We start from the raw sequence: 20,789 nt of genomic DNA, 5'->3' as shown, positions 1-20,789 counted from the left end.
GAAGTGAGATATGGTGGTGAGAGGAACAAGGAAGCACGTTAGAAGCATCTCACGAAACGCTCGTTTCACCGACTCCTGAGTAATGTTCGTCAGTCTGGGACTCTTGCCATGTAGAGAATCGTTGGTCATTCATTTCTTTCTTCTGGCATAGCATTATACAAACGGGTGTACAATATTTCATAAGTACTCCTATACAAAGATTTTCTTCGCACAACGTAGACCTTAATCATAAATCACGCCGTCCATGTAGGATTCGACACGTTGTTGTATATTAGTAATAAAGTGCAAAAAAGTTGTCAGTTTTCTAGAACTGCTCAGGATTGAAAGAATCCAGGTGGCATGGCGCATCGACGGCAGAGCTGGAGTTCGAGATGACCTTCCGCATCTCGGTTCGGTCAACACCGTTTACATGCTATATCGTCTCCCAAATCACGCCACGTGAATGCTGCTATCGACCGACACGCAAGACCGCTCGTGGAATCTGATCAAGTATTCCACCACTTGTCACTAAAAGGAACTCTAAACCGAAATGAAAAAATTCTTACCTAAAGAATGTAGTAAACAAGTGAGGTGAAGTATATTATCACAACACCAAGAGAAAATGTAGCTACTGTCGACAAAGGGCAGAATTAAGATCGGCAGAGCGAAGTCTGCTTATTGACGGCTACACTTAACTGAGCAAGCTGCCCACCACACTCAGACTATATAAGGGGAATGATTTCAACTCAAAACTGAAATATTTGTGATAGAAAAATGTTTGTATTACTTCAAAGTATTTTACATAGGAATTCTGATGTATTAAATGAGATTGTTTATATTATGAATCAGCCTGAAGCAACTACATATGAATTCTAGCAATGTAATAAATAGTAAGGCCATATGTGAAGTAAGTACAAAATGCATCAATTGTTTGATGTAGGCTATATTTTTCAAGTACAATTATTCTGTAACTGCTATGTCTGACGGTTACGAAAACCATTAATTTTATGACTCCATGCAAAAAAGGAAACATCGAAATGACTTTGAGAGCAATATCTTTTACGAAACTTCCTGAGAGATTAAAACCGTGTGCCGCACCGAGACTCGAATTAGAGACCTTTGCCCTTCACGGGCAACTGCTCTAGTACCTCGTCCCCTACCTTCCTAACTTCACAGAAGTTTTCCTGCGAACCTTGCGAGACTAACACTCGTGGAAAAAAGGATATTGCGGAGACATGGCTTAGCCATAGCCGGGGGAATTTTTCAACCTGCAGCGGAGTGTGCGCTGATATGAAACTTCCCGGTAGTAAAGCTGTGAAGAGGGGTCGGATGCATGTTCGATAGGGTTCATGTCTGGAAAACATGCTGGCCACTCTAGTCGAGCGATGTCGTTATCCTGAAGGAAGTTATTCACAAGATGTGTACGACGGGGCGTGAACTGTCTTTCATGAAGACGAATGCCTCTCCAATATGCTGCCGATATGGTTGCACAATCGGTCGAAGGATGACACTCACGTATCGTACAGCCGTTAAGACGCCTTCCATGACCACCAACGGCGTACGTCGGCACCACGTAATGCCACCCAAAACCTCTACCTTGCTGCACTGGCTGGGCAGTGTGTCTAAGGCGTTTAGCCTGACCGGGTTGCCTCCAAACACGTTTCCGATGATTGGCTGAAGGCATATGCGACACTCATCGGCGAAGACAATTGAATGCCAATCCTGAGCGGTCCATTCGGCATGTTTTTGGGCCCATCTGTACCGCGCTGCATGGTGTCGTGGCTGCAAAATTGGATCTCGCCATGGACGTCGGGAGTGAAATTGTGCATCATGCAGCCTATTGCGCACAGTTTGAGTCGTAACACGACACCCTGTGCTGCACTAAAAAGCATTATTCAACATGGTGGCGTTGCTGTCACGGTTCGTACGAGCCATAGTCGGTAGGTAGCGGTCATCCACTGCAGTAGTAGCCCTTGGGCGGCCTGAGAAAGGCATGTCATCGACAATTCCTGCCTCTCTGTATCTCCTCCATGTCCGAACTTCCCTTGTTGAGAGCCCTTCTTGGCACAAAGTAAAAATTTGAAGGTGATCGAACCGCGATATTGCCCGTCTAGGTATGGTTGAACCACAGACAACTCGAGCCGTATACTTCCCTCCTGATGGAATTACAGGAACTGAGCCATGCGAGGTAGCCTTGCGGTCTTAGGCGCCTTGCCACGGTTCGCGTGGCTACCCCTGTCGGAGGTTCGAGTCCTCCCTCGGGCATGGGTGTATGTGTTGTCCGTAGCCTAAGTTAGTTTAAGTTAGACTAAGTAGTGTGTAAGCCTAGGGACCGATGATCTTAGCAGTTTCGTCCCATAGGAACTTACCACAAATTTCCATAACTGGAACTGATCGGCTGTCGGACCCCCTCCATATAATAGGCGCTGCTCATGCATTATTGTTTACGTCTTTGGGCGGGTTTAGTGACATCTCTGAACAGTCAAAGGGACTGTGTCTGTGATACAATATCCACAGTCAACGTCTATCTTCAGGAGTTCTGAGAACCTGGTTGATGCAAAACTTATTTTGATGTGTGTATATCCTTGCGGAGGCAGTAATGACCACATGTGGCGAACAGGTGATGTTCTGTCTCGAAAACTTTTCCGTTGATGAAAGAGACAGGTTGAGAGAGAAAGAGAGAGAGAGAGAGAGAGAGTGAAACAAAAATGAAGGTAAGAAAGGAACTTTTTACTGCAGTACCTAGCTGCCGACTGAAGTGCGAATCATTTTCTTATTTCTCTTTATTCTAATGATGTTGCTGACGTCATTGTTGACATGTACCTTGTGACCAGATATCCTCTGTGACCCACAACGATATCTTAATCTGATAGAAGGAATCCCAGCTGTGTATAATTCGCGTAAATTAGGTTGCGTGCTGTTTCGGGTATGATGTTTGTGTGTTGCGTTCCACTTAAATGGATGTGGAAAGCGGCCAGAAGCGACAGACAGCTTCCCGGCGTCAGAGCTCAGTGGTCGTTAAACCGCAGCGCAGATGTGATTAGGATATGCCGTGCAGGGTGGGGGCACTGTGGTTGACATACTGATCCATGTTCGGCAAGAGCCGCTTTCAGATCTTCGTCAGACTTACGTTCTCCACAGGTTTACGGAACCACTTACGGCGAATGCTGGCACTATTCATTCGCCGTCACTTAACGACCAGGATGTAAAACCCTAATCACATTCCATTCCTTCCTTTCATTCACCTCCCAGTGTCATAAGCAACCGTAAGAACCTTAAATAAAACGTACAGGTCGGAAACGCTTCGTAACAATTTGAAAGGTCAATATTTTGAACATGACTTCACTTCAGCAGGGAGGAGAGAGGAGGAGATCAGTGTTTAGTGTTCCGTCGACAACGAGGTCATTAGAGACGAAGCACAAACTCGAATTAGGGAGGGACGGAAAAGGAAATCGGCCATGCCCTTTAAAAGGAACCATCCCGGCATTTGCCTTAAACGATTTAGGGAAATCACGGATGATCTAAATCTGGATGGCTGGACGTGGGTTTGAACCGTCGTCCTCCCGAATGCCAGTACAGTATGCTAACCACTGCACTTCGCTCCAGAAACTGTTAGAAATCAGTAAATGATTCCAAAGCCGCCAACAAGTTGAAAAAAGGTAGTTTTATTCAACCTTTCGCTCTGGTTTCGATGGATGTAAACCCGTCTACCTCACAAATATATCAGTAATTACAAACGTGGAAACATACATGACCAAAATTACACGTCATGCAGAGACTAGATCCTCAAAAAGGGTAGGAATCTTACATATATCATAGAATATAACCAAAATAATAAAAACTTGTACTAACTTGGTGTATGTCCAATGTGAAATTTTAGGTTCAATAAGACTACCTTTTCTGCAACTTGTTGGCTGCTTTGGATTCATTTACTAATTTGAAAGGTGTTAATAGTAGTGGCATTGCTAGGTTACTTAACAATTGTCAAGCGTACGTGTATTTACCACATACATAAGACTACAGTAAATGTTGACGCTGCTTAGGCCAGCAACATCCAAAAATTATTATCTGGAACCTATCATCGGATCTGAGACTAAAACTGAATTTAATCTCGTATTTGTACTGTATTGTATGGAACCGGGGTCCTAGAAACTACGTAGAGGCTTCGTCCCCGCCGCAGCCCTCAGTGGTTGACAACCCCACAACATGCTAAAGCAATCCACTCACCCCACCGCCGCCGCCCCACACCGAACCCAGGGTTATTGTGCGGTTCGGCCCACAGTGGACCCCCCCCCTCCCTCCTCCCCCCCCCCCCCCCCCACCAGGAACGTCTCACACCAGACTAGTGTAACCCCAAAGTTGGCATGGTAGAGTAATTATGGTGTACGCGTACGTGGAGGAAGTGTTTGTGCAGCAATCGGCGACATAGTGTAACCGAGGCGGAATATGGGGAACCAGCCCGCATTCTCCGAGCCGGATGGAAAACAACCTTAAAAACCATCCACAGACTGGCCGGCACACCGTACCTCAAATGGCTCTGAGCGCTATGGGACTTAACATCTGCAGTTATCAGTCCCCTAGACTTAGAACTACCTAAACCTAACCTACCTAAGGACATCACACACATCCATGCCCTAGGCAGGATTCGAACCTGCGACCGTAGCAGCAGAGCAGTTCCGGACTGAAGCGACTAGGACCGCTCGGCCACAACGGCCGGCCACCGCACCTCGCCGGCCGGTGTGGCCGAGCGGTTCTAGGCGATTCAATCTGGAACCGCGCGTCCGCTACGGTCGCAGGTTCGAATCCTGCCTCTGGCATGGATGTGTGTGATATCCTTAGGTTAGTTAGGTTTAAGTAGTTCTAAGTTCTAGGGGACTGATGACCTCAGATGTTTAGTCCCATAGTGCTCCGAGCCATTTGAACCATTTTGAAAAATTACACTGCCCTGTGTGTGACTGATCGTCTTTTAATGTTTTAAGCAAAGTCCGATCGAACACATCTGGGATGGTGACTGAACGTGGCGTCAGAGCTCAGCGCCCCCTCCTCGGATTTTATGGATATTATGTGACTTGTGTGTGCAGATGTGGCGCCAACTCCCTCCAGCAACCTACCATGGCCTCATTGTTTCCATGACACTACGCGTGGTGTGTTATCCTTGCCAAGTTTGGACGAACCAGCTATTAGGTAAGTGGTCATAATGTTCTGGCTGATCAGTGTATTGAGAGCGTGTTGGCCGGGCAACAGTTATACCGTACACCTTCCGTTTCGAGATAGTTCAGGACAGTGCGGGTAACATGTGTTCTTGTGTTATTTTGTTGGAAGATAATTTCACGGAACTTCGAGGATAGGGAACAGCTACCCGCCATAAATGTAACATCTGCTTTTGAAATTATCGGCTACGTAAGCCAGAGGTGACGGTGTTGTTTGCCTAGTGGCACCAGGTAGCACCATGCCCGGTACTCGAACCGTATGCGAACTAAATTGGCATCGTTCGTTCTCGTAAGAGACTCCACAAACGGATATGTCCGTCATGAGGTTTTACAAGGAACCAGGACTTATCTGAGAAGACGAAGTGGTACAGCCCCTATGCCTAGCGTTGACGCTGAACGCACCACTGTCGTCAGTTCTGGCTCTGCTGCAGCGTCAAGGGAAGCTGCAACAATGGTTGCCGCGCAGGCAGTTCGTGTAACTCGATACGTCGTCGCAGTTTCCGGATGTATCAGCATGTGTACAACAGCATACGTACCTAATCTGTTCCAAAATGCCACCACGCATAAAAACTGGATTTTCCGGTGCTCATACCTCGGTTTCTATTGGTGATATAATGGAGAGTCAAGTGTCTTAGATAGTCCTTCGGCTAGGGACCATATTTACGGGGTGTGTGAGAAAAGTAATGAGTCTGGTGTTTTATCTACCAAAGTTTTGATTTGATTCTTTTTTTCCAAACAACAATATTGTCCTCTTCAAAGTAGTTCCCTTCGGCAGCTATACACCGGGAGAGTAGTAGTTCCCAGTCTCGGTAGCAGCGCTGAAAGGTTTCAACTGGTAGGTGCTTTAACATGTCGGTCACATTCTTTTGAACGATCTCCAGAGTCCCAAAATGACGTCCTTTTAAGACATTTTTCAATTTCTGGAAAAGAAAAAAAGTCACAGAGACTAATATCAGGTTAATAGGGGATCTGTGGAACAACAGCAATGCTTTTTGAGGTAAAAAATTCTGTAATGGAAGTGGTCGTGTGACATGGGTCGTTGTCATGATGAAGCATCCAGTTGTCTGCAACGTCCGGTCTCACTCGATTCATCCTTTTCCTGAGCCTTGTAGGTCTTCTTTGTAAAACACTTGGTTTACAGTTAGTCCTGGAGGAACAAATACGGTTTGATCTCACAAGAGCACACGTTTTCAGTTTTGGAAGTTGAAGGTCTTCCTGAGGAGCGTTCAACTTCAGTGTGTACTCGGCCTTTCAAAAATGATTTGTACCAGCGAAAAACATGTGCTCTTTATAAGCAATGTTCCCCGTAGGCCTGTTTCAACTTTTTAAAGATCGCGTTCCAAGATGAACGCAAAACTTGAGGGCATAACGTTGCTTTAAATTCCGCTGTTCCATTTCCGTAACACACAACAAAAACACAATTTCACTGACTGCGCTCTCAAAAACCACGTGACTGCTGTAAGGATCTGAAACTCGAATTGACTGTTTGGAAGGGATGAGCACACTGTTCTACACAAGTGAAAGAACACAGCATTGCCAGATCGCTTGCACACCTCGTATACCCAAAAGAATGATCGTCTTAGTGTCACCATCTCACAGTAGAGGGTCAAAGTATCAATATTACCCACTTCCTTCTGATTAAGTCACTGGAACATGTCGGTCGGTCCTTTTCGCATTAGATGCGGTTTACGGTGGGCTTGATGGGTCTCACGAAGGCTCCTCGGTTCCTAGGAAAACCCCACACAAAGGGGTTTTTACAATATTTTCACCGTCACCAGCGGACAAAAACCCAGCTGAGGATTCTAAGACTAGCATGCACAGTAAATGGCTGTAATTTTTACCATATATATCTTAAGATCCCGATCTCGAACGAACCTTGAAAATTTTCTTGACATCTTTATCCGTTTCCGAGAAAGTGGAAGTGTGAGAGAGGCAGCGATAATGAGAGACAGAGTATAAGACAGCGACAAGAACGAAGAGAGAGATAGTGACGCAGAGAAGAGACAGCAGCAGTAGGAAAGAAGGAATGAGATATTAGCAGTAAAAGAGAGCAAGAGGGAGGGAGTGACGGAGAGAGGAGATTGTAGTAGTAGGACAGAGCGGAGGGCACTTTGACTGTGACACAGGAGAGAATGACAGAGACAGAAAAATATAAAGACAATGAGTTGGGCTGAATGAGTGAATGACGAAGGACGACTGGAAGTGGATGTGTATGAGCGACTTACAACGAAAAATTAGTGGATGTGCGTGAGTTACAGTAAGGGGAGCTTGTGAAAGTTTGAGGTGAGTTGCAAGAAAAAAAAGTGCGAATATATGCGCATGCCAAATATTTTGGGAAAATTTTTGAAGGTGCTAAAGAAAGTACAATGAGGCAGCTGTTACCCCACTTCTCAATCAGTCTTGTAAATAAACGGGAGCTTATTCGTATTTTTGTGCCAAGATAGGAGCATTTTTTCGCTGGTATTTCTCTTGCTGCAAACGAGACGATTTCCTGACTCAACGTATTTGACGTAACTGTACGATCCTACATGACTGAGCAAACCATATGTCTGTCCTCTCAGGCGCTAGTCGCATGGGGCCGATGAGTTCCTACATGGCGTCGACTATGGACCTCCTGAATCCATCAGCTCCATATACGCCTGACAGTCACGTCGGCCGGTGTGGCCGTGCGGTTTTCGGTCGCAGGTTCGAATCCTGCCTCGCACATGGATGTGTGTGATGTCCTTAGGTTAGTTAGGTTTAAGTAGTTCTAAGTTCTAGGGGACTGATGACCTCAGATGTTGAGTCCCGTAGTGCTCAGAGCCATTTGAACCATTTTTTGACAGTCACGGAATGCTGACCAACGCGAGCAGCAGCATCACGGTAGGATAGGTCACAGTCCCAATATGCCACGATCTTGCCACTGTCGAATTTCAACACCTTACGGTAAACTTTCTCCTTCTTACACGTGGAATGACATGATCTTATCTCAAGTGACCAACATTCAAATACAGTTTCTGAATGTGAAACCCGCTGCATAATTTTCCTTACATATATAACATAGATTGCGTTAATCCAACCTGTTTTGTTTGGTTGCGCTGAAGTGCTAACCATTTTTATTTCCAAGCACGTAGCACTGTTAATGCCAATCTGTTGTTTGTAGCATATCGCCTTCATTGTGTTGCAGTTTTAATGGTCCGCAGACAAAGTTCAATATTTTTTTATTTTGCCTATAAACGTAAATCAAGACATAAGCACCCGAAACATCGTGCTTACTGGTCCCTAAATCTTGCGATGCACCGCTATGTATTGTAACGCGCGGAGGTACCTGGAAATGACTGTTGCGTGTAATATAATCACCCGACTTGTATTTCCATTCGCATTTTTGAAATGATGTTGGTTTGTAGACCTGGATATTCTGGAAGTGATGTTACTAAATTCGCAGTTTGTTCATGCTCTGGTCTGACAACAAGCGGGGATGCTGCGGCGGAAACCCTGCGCTTACGCCACGTGCGCCGTCTGATATCGCAGAACTGATAACTGCGCGTAACACAACACCTTGCTGCACCTACTCGCCACCTGCTAGGACATCCTGGCGTGGTCGTCAAACATCCGAGAGCCATCTCCGTTACAAATTAGACAAGATCCGCCGCGATAAGTAATATCAAAATAACTTACCGGCAAGTACATCGCTACAAAGACAAAGCATTATTTTCGCCACACGATTAGATGGAGCAACCTTGTCCAGAGTGATGCTGACGTTCATGACAACTGGCAGAATGTAATTTTCAATTGCTTTAATCCAAGTTGCAGGATCTGAACGCATTCACATGATTACTCTGGTATAAAAACGTCATACTGTACCTATGCACTGATAAGCCTTCATTGTGTTGCAGTTTTAATGGTCCGCAGACAAAGTTCAATATTTTTTTATTTTGCCTATAAACATGATTACTCTGGTATATAGCACCTGGTGGCGCTGGGAGCACGTCACGCGGTAACAAACGTATGTAAGCGGAACAGATACGGACGGGGGATCACCCTAGCGAAGATATGGGGAAATGGGGAAAAACATTGAGATAAGCGACCTTGACAAAGGACAGGTTATTATTACGCAGAGCCTGTGAATGAGTATTTCGAAAACGGCGAAGTTGGTCGAATGTTCGCGTTTACTGTCGTGAGCATCTACGTAAAGAGGTATGACAGTGAAACTACCATAGGCGCTAAATCGTTGGACGTCCACGACTCTTCACAGAACGTGGGGTTCGGAGGCTTGTCTGCTCTCTAAAGTAGGATAGATGGTGATCTGTGGCACCTCCGCCGAAAGAGCACAATGCCGGTGCACGCAAAGTGTTTCGGAGCACACCGTTCATCGTATGTTGTTGGAAATGGAGCTCTGCAGCAGGCCACCACTACCTGTTCGCAAGTTGACGCAACGACATCGTCAATTACGATTGCAGTGGACATGAGACCATCGGCATTCGACCGTTATTCAATGGAACCGTGTCAACTCTTCGGGTGGATCAAATTTTTGCTACACTGGGTCGATAGTCGACTCTACAAACACCGTCATCGATGTGAACTGCGGCTCAAAATGTGCAGCGCGTCACGGACGCAGGGTAGTGAGAGCAATATTAAGCCATGGGAGACATTCCCATCCTCTTGCATGGGAGCTGTGGTAGTAATCGAAGACATGCTGGCAGTTGCTAACCGCCTACATCTTTTCATGCATGATGTCTTCTCCGACGGCGATGTCCTCTTTCAGCAGTATAATTGTCCTTATGTCATAGTCAGAAACGTGTTACAGTGGTTGGAGGAGCATTATAGTCTACTTACTTTGATGTCTCGGCGACCAAATACGCCTGATGTAAAGCCAATGGAACCCTTTTTGATCGCTATCGGGCGCCATCAGCGGGTACGCAAATCAGCGACCCGTTATATACGCGAATTACGTGACCTGTACATAGATATCTAATGAATCATAGCTCCACAAACCTACCAACCAACAGTCGGATCCCTGATACGCAGAATTAGTGATGTACTTCGTTCTAAAGACGGACAAACAATTTGTTAGTCAGGTGGTCTTAATGTTTTGGCTCATTAGTGTACATATTCTATGGGCGAGATCCCTTGCAACCTTGAAGACAGTATTTTGATTATGACTTCTCAACCAGATATTTCTTCGTTCCTTTATGAGGTCAGGTGTTATCTTTCTAACAGCTTGTAGAATTTTTCTAGGATGTACATACGATTATAGACTTTCCTGCTATTATGTTTGTAATTCATCGTATGCTACTTGGGTCATATGTAGAAACAGTGAAGTCCAGTCCGTTCTCTAAGCGTGATGCTCAATGATTCACGATTTGTTTGTGTGCTGCCCATGACGTCTGCATTTCGCGAAACAGTTCGTGTTTATCTGCAAGCATAGCACAGATCTGTTAGTGAACACTTGACGGAGGAAGCAATATACGACTTCAAGGTCCTGTCAGTACTGAGATCCTTGGGTGTAGGTCAACTCAAGAACACTCGAAATAATCGTCAATGACCCTGGTTACAGAATCATCCTTGAATTCTCCGTAAGCTGTTTAGTGAAGCTATGGAAAACATAAAACAGGAAGGCAGGCTGTGTGAAGATTTGATACTCGTTCCGCTGCTTGCGCGTCAAGGAATTACTGTACACTCTACAGTGGCATTCACGACATTATAAAACACTGATTTTTGTCTAGGTAAATCAACATCACTAGTAGAAGCAGCAGTTGCAATCATTTGCCTCTAACAAACATTACGAATTTTTGTCCTCAGCCACAACTAACCATGGTGTTCATGCATGTTTTCTACTGTTATCTACTCACGTCTCGTTAGATCGCCGTATCTCACTTCTCTTTGCTCTTGAAATCCAGAGAAGACTTCCGTAGTCGATTTATCATCTATTCACCTTCCTGCATTACCCATCCACTTCAGCTTTATCTTCATCACAGTCAAAAAAAAAAAAAAAAAAAAGTTCCAATGTATGTGAATTCCTTAGGCACCAAACTGCCGAGGTTATCGGTCCTTGACTTACACACTACTTAAACTAACTTATGCCAAGAACAACACACACACCCATACCCAAGGGAGGACTCGAACCTCCGGCGGGAGGGGCCGCGCAATCCGTGACATGGCGCCTCAAACCGAGCGGCCACTCAGCACGTCTCATCACAGTCACAATTACGTCTTACACACCAGGTTGTCCTCTGTTCCATTTGTTTGCTTTCATGTCTCTATTATGTGCGGAACGAGTCTCAGTTTTAGAACAGAATCTGAGATAAACATACCTGATTCACTGCCATTATGACAAATCTAGAGATACAGGCTCGCTATAAACTTTCCATTTCAGACACACTTGAACCTTAACTTTGGAGAATATTTTTAGTCTGCCAAAAGCACACTATGTCATTTTTACTCTATTGTTTATTTCTTTCGCAGTGCTTCTGTTCATTGCCTTCATCTGTCAAAAACACAAAAGATAATTATGAATTGATTGTCAGATAGTATTTTTTGTGGGTGTCGAATATGTGTATGTTCCATTAACATGCTTTCCGTTTTCCTTTTGTCCAATATGGAAATCTGACAGCTTCTTCTATGACTGCGCAAAATAGTTTCATTGATATCGAATAGCCTTGTCAGACTCCTCTACCTTTGTGAAGTCTCACAGAAACTATAGCACTGATGCATCTATTCGTTAGTATTCATGGAGGAGGAGAAGGAGGAGGAAATTAGTGTTTAACGATTCGTCGAAAACGACGTCATTAGAGACGGAGCACAAGCTCGGTTTAGGAAAGGATGGGGAAGGAAACTGGCAGTGCCCTTTGTTAAAGGAACCAACCCGGAATTTGCCTGAAGCGATTATGGAAATCACGCAAAACCTAAATCAGGATGGGACACGGGTTTGAACGGTCATCCTCCCGAATGCGATTCTAGTGTGCTAATCACTGCGCCACCGCACTCGGTGTCACTCTTCGTGGGTGTTACACTATAAAGCTCTGCACTTTAAATGATCTATGTAGGATACATAGGTAGACATTTGATTTCATCCAACATTTTTCATGGTTGTCAGCCCAGAGAAAAACTGTACGTATGTAACAAATGCCTCGTTGCATCGTGGTATGAATTCCGCGGTAATCTCAACTCGCATTAAACTGGGTGCAGTGTTCGAAGATTGAGGAAATAACACGGTCGTACCACCACCTGTAGCAGAGCCCCTAATGCACTGTGGTATTCAAATCGACCTACGAGTTGATCATTGTTTATTTTTTATATTCCGAATACGAATCACTGCGCCTCCTAGATTTGTAACATTATTCGACGCCATTATACGCGCCCGCTAAAAACAGATACGCTGGAGAACCGGTCATTTTTTGAGATTTTAGTAACAAATGGTACAAGAGCTGTACCGAAGACACGGAAGTCTTTCAGTGCTACGCCGTGTTATCTTGGTAGGAGACAAAGCCTTGCTCACTGATGACGCATATCGTCTGTTAATGGAAGGCGGTTCTTATCTGCAATCGGTACGTGCCTGAAGAACGTCGAGGGACGTCTCTTGTGCCGCAGTGTTCAAAGGTATTTCAGAGAATGTCAGTCGACGTGTGAAGTTCCTACTGCTCCTAGATCTGTCGCAGGAAGTACAAAGCGGCAGCCAGTTCGTGGATGTTATCTTATTTATCCTTTACGACCCTTTCAAGCAACTCCTCCTTTCCTACACCACCTGGTGACTTTGCTTTATTTGCTGTTCATTATAGATTCTTAAGTGATAGAACCTAGTATGTCCTCTTCGACGGCGACTTTTCATAGGAGACAGGGGTAACTTCAGGAATGCCTTAGGAAAGTGTGATAGGACCGGTACTGTTTTCTATTTACATGAATGATCTGGCCGACAGGGTGGGCAGCAATCTACAGTTGTTCGTTGATGGTGTACAGGTAGGTGTCGAAAACAAGTGACTTTAGGTTGATACGAGATGACCTTGACAAAATTTCTAGTTGGTGTGATGAATGGCAGCTCGCGTCGTTTGTCTGCTGCCATAGCCCATTGATGCCAAATTTCGCAGCACTGTCCAAACGGATACGTTCATCGTACGAAAAAATGGTTCAAATGGCTCTGAGCTCTATGGGACTTAACAGCTGAGGTCATCAGTCCTCTAGAACGTTGAACTATTTAAATCTAACTAACCTAAAGACCTCACACACATCAATGCCCGAGGTAGGATTCGAACCTGCGACCGTAGCGGTCGCGCGGGTCCAGACTGAAGCGCCTAGAACCGCTCGGTCACACCGGCCGGCCGTTCATCGTACGTCCCACGTTGATTTCTGCGGTTATTTAATCCAGTGTTGCTTCTCTGTTAGCACTGACAACTCTGTGCCAACGCCGCTGCTCTCGGTCGTTAGGTGAAGGCCGTCTGTCACTACGTTGTCCGCGGTGGGATGTAATGCCTGAAATTTTATGTTCTCGGCACACTCTTGACGCTACAGCTCTCTGAATGTTGACTTCCCTAAAGATTTCCGTAATGGAAAGTCCCATGTGCCTTGCGCTGACTAACGTTCTACGTTCAAATTTTATTCATTCTCGTGGTGCGCGCGTAATCACATTGAAACCATTTTCACATGAATCATCTGAGTGCAATACACTTCACGAATACACTGCCCTTTTGTACCTTGTGTAGGCGATACCACCGCCATCGGGATATATGCATATTGCTAGCCCACGACTTTTGTCACCTCGTTGTAATTCCCTTACCACGTCACGTGCCCACAACGTCACTTGCGGCATTAGGTCTCGCGATGAGTACTGGTCATAATGTTTTGGTTTATCAGTTTACATTGCAGTTGTGGAAACCTGGTGATTGAGGAAATGATCTTTGCAGGCCTGGGGCTGTAGCGGACCGGTGAGCTCAGTTACGAATGCAGCTGCAGTGTTTTGGAAAGCGGCCGCCGGCAGACCTCTGGGAAAGAGGGAGGCTCGTAGCTTGTCGGGGTCTGCTCTGCTGGCAGAGCGTGTCGTAGCGGCTGCGGACGTCGTGCGTGCGCCCAACCGCTATGCGCCACGCGGAAGAGCGCCGCATCTGCGCTTAGCATGGCACCTGAGACAACATGGAAAGTTCTTAGCCTCGCAGTCAAACACTGTTTCTCGAGTAAAAAAAGAATCCTGGAAACTCAAGAAAACTTCACAAGCCAAGATGGCTGAAAGCATTTTCATTGGGTCAACTGTTTTGAGAACTCTGATGTCGTCATCGGAACTTATGTGTAGTGATCTTCATGGTAGTGGGAAGTCCATATGCATTGTGAAGCTACTGGTAATATTGATGGATAATATGCTGAGGTTCGAGTCCTACCTCTGGCGTAGGTGTATGTGTTGCTCTTAGCATAAGTGAGTTTACGTTAGTTTAAGTAGTTTTGCCGGCCGATGTGGCCGACCGGTTCTAGGCGCTTCAGTCTGGAACCGGGTGACCACTACGGTCGCAGGTTCGAATCCTGCCTCGGGCATGGATGTGTGTGATGTCCTTGGGTTAGTTAGGTTTAAGTAGTTCTAAGTTCTAGGGGACTGATGAACTAAGATGGTAAGTCCCATAGTGCTCAGAGCCATTTTTAAGTAGTTTGTAAGTCTAGGGACCGATGACCTCAACAGTTTGGTCCCTTAGGAATTCACACACAATACTCTTCATCAACTTTTTGACAGTTTCACGTTCAGTCACCCGTCATATGAACTTCCATGACTAATGATGCGTAAACAGTGGTTGACTCCACAACGGATAGATCACATCTGTACGTCTTCTATCACACAGTATGCCTGTGACGTCACCGTAACAGTGTAGGCGTATGCACAAGGGACTTATGAATTAGTTTTATCTAAACTTAGAAATATGTGTAGCGTGGAAACGCGTTTATCTGGGACACTGATTCGCGTGTCATTATGAAGATCTCGCGAAGCAGTACTAGAATCCAAAGTGGGACAATAAGAATTTGTTGTGGACTGACAAGACAGCCAATCCACTGGGAGGAAGCCGAAAGGCACGCGGTTAAGCTCACGCAGGATGGCGTGAGGTCTGGAACAGGCATGGTCTTTATAGTAGCAAAAATAGTACATAGCTTCTGGAATACTTAACTTTAATCCATAATTGGTGAACATCTGTCTGACGGTACGTGCATCACAAGATAAATAGCAAATGATAATGGCGCCTTGCTAGGTCGTAGCAAATGACGTACCTGAAGGCTATGCTAACTATCGTCTCGGCAAATGAGAGCGTAATTTGTCAGTGAACCATCGCTAGCAAAGTCGGCTGTGCAACTGGGGCGAGTGCTAGGAAGTCTCTCTAGACCTGCCGTGTGGCAGCGCTCGGTCTGCAATCACTGACAGTAGGTCCGACGTATACTAACGGACCGCGGCCGATTTAAAGGCTACCACCTAGCAAGTGTGGTGTCTGGCGGTGACACCACAGAATATTCGCAGGAATATAAGTGAAAATTGGGATATCAGATTCAGAATTACGAAATAATGAAAGATGTCGTCTCATATGACTCGTAAGTGCGCTCGGAACTATAGAAAACGCAATTCAGAATAATGCTCGCTCCGAAAGGAATTCGAACAGCCGAGAAGTTCAGTGGTAAGAGAATGCGAGAGCTACGGCAGCGTCGATAAGGAAACGAAACAGATTTCTGTGTGCGTGGTTTGGGTCAGTGCCGTAGATTTTTCGTGGAAACGTCGCGATAAAATCATAACAAGTATTTCCCACAAGTATGTAATTTATTTATCTATCTCTTAAATACAGTGCTTACACAGAACAATATAATGGTTACCAATTTGAAAATTCTCGTATATGGACTGTCACTGGCGTCTGTGTGCACGATAGGCCAGCTACGCAATCACTTTGTGACGTTTATCCATTTTTCTTCTCATCGCTGCTATAGCTCTCGGATTCGCTCGGCCAGGACGTTTTAGGCTCTTTGGATTTCTTTCGACTTGAGCTTTCCTCTGATTTGCGTTGTTGTGTTAAATCCGAGCATATGTACGTGTCACATGAGACTATACCTTTCACTACTTTATAATTTTGAATTTAACACCGATTTTCACTTATACTTCGTCGGATTTTATTATTGTCTCACAGCTGTTCACAGTGACTCCCGAATCAATATCACAGCTAAACGCGTTTCCACGCTACATCAGTTTATAACGTTACACAAAGACGATTCGTAACAGTTACACGCATGGGCCTACACTAGTATGATGACGTCACAGGCTAAACAGATACTGCGCGACCAGTATATACAGACGTGCGGTCGACCATTGTTAGTTATTAGACCTTTAGTCATAAGCGATTCGTATCTGATGGTAGTTTCGCACACAAGAAAATCCTACCGACGAGCGAATGGACGTTTTTACGTCAAAACGGCGCAAAGCGATTACGTATCTAGTCCACCGTGCATACAGCGGCTAGCGACAGGCCAAATTTGTGATTTATCTGTTATGTAATCATTATTTAACTCTGTATTAAAGAGGTTGATAATTAAATTACACATAATACGAAACACTTATTATGCTTTTATCTCGACGTTTTCTCGAAAAACCTACGGAGCGGAGCCGAACTGTGCACACAGAATTTCTTTTCGATAAGTAAATCCCATCAGCGATGTCTGATGCTAAAATACCTGCAAAATACCTATCTACGTTTGCCAAGCACTCCAGAAGGAGTAGTCTAAGGCACCATAGTTCTAAATCTGGTGAATAGAGTAAATGCTCCAGTAATTTGTACCTCAAATATCTCAGTTCAAATGTTCAAATGTGTGGGAATTCATAAGGGACCAAACTGCTTAGGTCATCGATCCCTAGACTTACACACTACTTAAAGTAACTTAAACTAACTTATGCTAAGAACGAGACACACACCCATGCCCGAGGGAAGACTCGAACCTCCGGCGGGAGGGGCCACGCAGTCCGTGACATAGCGCCTCAAACCACGCGCCAGAACTCAGTTATGGCACCGCAAAAAGAACTTTGTCGTCAGCTGCATTTTGCTCAAGGCCGACGTTCTTTTTTTTTCTCCTTTTGCACTGCAGTACTCTTAACTACGTATAATTGTAGTTTCTCGCCTTCCTCCATTTATTTTTTTGTTCTCTACTAATTAATCAACAAGGAGAATCCGTTTTTCAGCCAGGAAAACACAGGCCATAACCTTTATAACGAATAAAATTGATTTGGTCTTTTGCGTAGCCGGGTCACCAATTACCTCTAATTGCACTAATGGCTTCACCCTCAGTATCAGTGATTTCGTCTGTGGTTTTACTTCGGCGATGTGCTTCCCACCTTCACAGTGGACAAGAAATGAACCTTGGTAGTCAACCTACAAATTCTTAACTGTTGAAAAGTAAGAAGGAGAAGTTCTTATAAAACTTCACGGAATTCGAATAAATTCCCTTGGTGATAAAGCATCAAAAATAATTTTATAAGTGCGTGATACTCCAAGTTCTCCCTTTGAACGAAGAACAACGTATTTAAAAATCCGTACAAACGAAAGATTCCTTACTCCAAAAGACAACTATAGCACAACATCTGTCAACGCAACAACGAAGAATACTTCTTTGACTTTTGGGTGAGATAGAGAAAGTTTCATCTTCCCCTTGCATCTCCTGGAAGTTCCAAACTTTTTATGTAGTCTTCTACAAAAAAAAGAGATGATAATTTCATTTTTATTTGCAAATAATACGTGTTTTAAATGTAGTGTAAACCTCTGTTTCCCTGATTCTATACGTTTCTTTTTTGGCTTTCGTTTCACGAATTAAAAATTATGTGCATATTCCAAAAGAGAATTTTTAATTCGGAAGAATATGGCAAATGTGGAAGAAATGTTAAGGCTTAACTGGAGTTGTAAATCTGCCGTATTCTAGCATCATAAGTTAGTGTAGACTACAGTAGCTTTCCTGGTAGCGTTGATTAGTTTAGACCGTAACCACTTTACCAGTTAGTTAAGTGTGTTGCCTACTTATCAGGAGGTACCTCATTTCGATTGCTTTGTCTGCGTATGTGATCAACGTCTTACTAGATTCCCCTAAAAACCGGAAGTGGTGAACTGTCTAGAAACTGAATGAGGGTATATAAAAGTGCTGCGTATCCTACGGAACGTTGCTGTTCTTCGTAGTTGTTCTCCTGTCTGTTGCTCAAAAATAAACAGTATTCATAACAAAATTAAAATTGGCACTGTCTAATTCAAGTTTTATTCGAAAAATTTTCATTTGTAAGATGAAGCAGGGGATGTCATAGTAAAAATAAAAAATATAGATTTATCATAGAGCGTTAGAAAATGCAATTTCCAGAAAAGAGGTGTAATTAAAAAACGCAAAACAAAATCATATCAAACGTCGCTTCAACACTTCGTCGATCTTATGTAAAACATGTTTCTGTTATTCGTAAACAATTTTCATACTTGTCAATAACAACAGGAAACTCTTGCCTTTGATCACGATGAGGAAAGTTCTATTGAGTGCATAATAACAACAATAATTGTATAGACTTTTTATATTTGTGTATTTAAACCACTCGTATCAAAAGTGGTTGCTTACGTTACATAAAAGCGCAAAAGTTACGTGATCAACTAATCTTTATTACTTATAAAAAGCAATCTATATTTCGTAAGAATATAAAATACACATTGGACTAACAATGAACGACGTGCGGCTCAAAATATGTTCAACATAAACAAAAAACAAAGAGAAGTCGTCGGCTCCCCATTTCTCTATCACATATTCAATAAGGTTTCTTGTCACACCTACAGCGCTACCAATACCACCTGTAATCCAGTCATTTACTACGTCATTTATGTATTGTATTAAAACTACTGAACCGTAATTTTGGTAGAGTGCAACTGTAAGGTTAACATCCCGTTGCCGACAAGGTGATCAGACACAGTGATGATGATGAGGATGATGATGATGATGATGATGATGATGATGATATGTTGGTTTAGGATCGTCACAACCAGGTCTTTAGCTCCCAAACCAAAAATTAAAGTACAACAATTCCCTAAGAAACCAAACACACAAATGCACTAAAATAATGTTTACTGGCCATTCTAAAACGTTCGAAAAATAAGAGCACTGCTACGCAAAGATATAAAACATTACAAAAGATATATCGGTGGCTTATTATTGATCTAAAAAAGATGATATATTCCACTGGACACATTTTCTGCGATGCTTGTAAGGCACCATCAGAGTTGGAGCACCATCTCGGATTTGGATGGACGGTATATGAAATCGACTTTGGCCTTTGGAAAAGATAGCGGGACAGCAGTTTGAACAACTGTCCACGTGAATGCAAGTCCAATATCTTATCAACGTTGTACCTCCTTAGGTGCCAACGAAAAATAAGACTCCAACAAAATTCTTTGACGTTTCGAGAAAGCAGTTACCCTGAATCACATTAGTACCTGAAAATATTGCACTGAATCATGCGCTACCTGTTCTTCGAATGCAAAGCTTGAGCTCGGCATATCAAAACAGATTATGGAAGCAGTGTTTAGATGCAGTGTAAAGTTGAAATATACTTTTGATATGTTATGCAGATATGTTAATTACACTCTGTTACATTATTTATTACTAAATAACGTTTTAAAGAAAACTACAAAATCTTTGTGTTCCGTGGACTCTTTCGCCACGATATGACTTGCAGATTGACGCTCCTGGTAATCGATATCATTTATGCGATTTAGAGTAAATTATTACAGACTTGCTAGCGAGAAAGGTAGTGTTTCCTTACTTACTAATCGAACATTTTAAGAGTTAAACATCTCTTAGACGTCTCTGTGAACTGGCCGAGTGAATCTGAGCCAGTGAATGTGACTCAGAGGCTCACTCTCAGACTGGCCACAACGTTACCTCAGCGAATCCGAACTGAATTCACCGCTTCACTACAACACAGAAGCATCATATGTACAGTAAAACCGTACGTCAACAATTTAGCGAAATCGTACGTTCGACTGTCACTTTCAATTTGCCAGTGAACTGTAACACCATTTGTGACTCAGAGCGCTTAGTTTTACTTCGTTACTTGGAGATGGGAACTGCGAAGCCAAAATTGTGTTGGGCGCAAGAAACGGAGCTGCCTCGGTGTATAGTGGCAAACGGTGTGAAAAGAAAATTGTGCTGAATTCAAGTGAGGAACGTTACAGAAAAGGAGCTGAGGAATTCATGGAGGAAGATAAACATGATTTTCAGGAAAAACAGAAACAATGCCGTAGCCAGTACTCGAATCCAAAGTGACTTCGATACGTTGGAGATCGAAAGCCTAGCTTCAAGAGAAACTTTTATATTCAAATTAACATCCTTCAAGTCTTCAGTAGAGAAGAACGAAATAAGAAAAACTGAAAGAAGGTAGAATTTTAGTTTTAGAGGAGAAATAATTTTAGTTCCTCCAAAGGAAGAATTTTAGTTTTAAAGAAGTGAAAAGTCTTAGTCCTCAAGAATGAAGAGTAAGACTTTTGTTTTGAAAAGACGAGCATTTCTGGTATCAACTTTGTTTCGAAAAGTAAAGAAGTTTTGTTTGATGAGCGAACTATTTCTATTTCCCATGGAAAGATTCCAAAAACACTAATATCGTTG

Source organism: Schistocerca americana, chromosome X, assembly GCF_021461395.2.
Source record: "Schistocerca americana isolate TAMUIC-IGC-003095 chromosome X, iqSchAmer2.1, whole genome shotgun sequence".
Classification (NCBI taxonomy): domain Eukaryota; kingdom Metazoa; phylum Arthropoda; class Insecta; order Orthoptera; family Acrididae; genus Schistocerca; species Schistocerca americana.
Note: the sequence above shows the minus strand (reverse complement) of the source record.